Raw genomic sequence first — 1,382 nt, 5'->3', positions numbered from 1 at the left:
AGGGGTGTCAAACTCATTTCGCATCGTGGGCCACATACGGCCTCGGGAGATGTCAAGTGGGCCGGACCATTAAAATTATACCATACTCTGCTATAAATAACCAAAATATCATGTCTTTCCTTTGTTTTGGTGTAAAGAAGCACAAGAACATTAGGAAAATATTGAAATTTAATGAACTATCCTTTTACAAAACATTTCATGAAACACCTCATATTTCCTTAGACAAATGTGCAATTTACTTTTATCATTCACAAATATGCATTGCAACTGATCCCACTGATTGTACAAAGGCACAAACCTTTAATTGGTACTGAAAAATATAGTAATGCACTTTAAGATTAAATGAGACTTTTAAAGAAAGGGATATTTAAACCACTTACACATACGCATCTAAAATCTAAATCTAATCCCTGCGTGCACCTTACAAACTAAGGGGAGTGATTTTAAATGTGTAATGAAGAAAGTATTCGCCTGTCCTGTAAATCTGTAAACTTCATACATGAAACATACATACACATACAATATATGTATACTGAAAATTTATGGAGTTGTATGAACAGTAGAATTCCATCACACAACTTTTGTTTTGAAGCTGCTGACTAACATTAAAGTGCACATTTTTTAAATCACCACAGTAAGGATTCATCTTCACAGAGCTGTATTCTTTCAATGAAAACAGTATCTAAGGCAGCATTTTAAAGGTGTTAGTCTAGTCTGGACTTGTATTTGTTCCTGAAACTTGGCATCTTTTGGCCTGTACAAGTGCATCAACACCAGGTGTCATGTCCTGACTAGCTGTCACTTTCAGAATGTCATTTAAGTGCTTGTTTGTGAGCCTTGAACGCATTTTTGTTTTATTGATATTCATCACTGAGAAAATTTGTTCACAAAGGTAGGTTGTCCCAAACATGCAGAAAATTTTAGCAGCCAGGGCCGTTAATTTGGGGTACCCTGGTAGTAGATACTGATGAAATCTGTCCAGACCTACAGAGGCAAATTTGCCTATTTTGGCAAAAGCTTGTCGCTTCTCGGGACATACAAGTTCAGCCGCCTTCATCATGCATTGTTTAACAAAGTCACCGTCGGAATACGGCTTCGATGCTAATGCTATTTCGCTAGCAATTAGGTAGCTGGCTTTTACCGCTGCTTCACTGACTTCTCGGCTCTTGATGAAAGTTGACTGCTGTTTCCTCAGACCCGCCAGCAATTCGTTAATCTTATCTCTTCTCAGTTGTCCTTGCAAGCCGTCATATTTTTCGCTGTGATGAGTCTCGTAGTGGCGTCGAATATTATATTCCTTCAATACCGAAACTTGTTGCAAACACACCAAGCACAAAGGTTTTCCGTGCATCTCTGTAAATAAATAGGACGTGGTCCATTTT

The sequence above is a fragment of the Doryrhamphus excisus genome, linkage group LG2 (assembly GCF_037039965.1).
Source record: "Doryrhamphus excisus strain RoL-2023G ecotype Guam linkage group LG2, RoL_Dexc_Guam_v1.1, whole genome shotgun sequence".
Classification (NCBI taxonomy): domain Eukaryota; kingdom Metazoa; phylum Chordata; class Actinopteri; order Syngnathiformes; family Syngnathidae; genus Doryrhamphus; species Doryrhamphus excisus.
The sequence above is the reverse complement of the archived record's forward strand: the minus strand, read 5'-3'. Positions refer to the sequence as shown.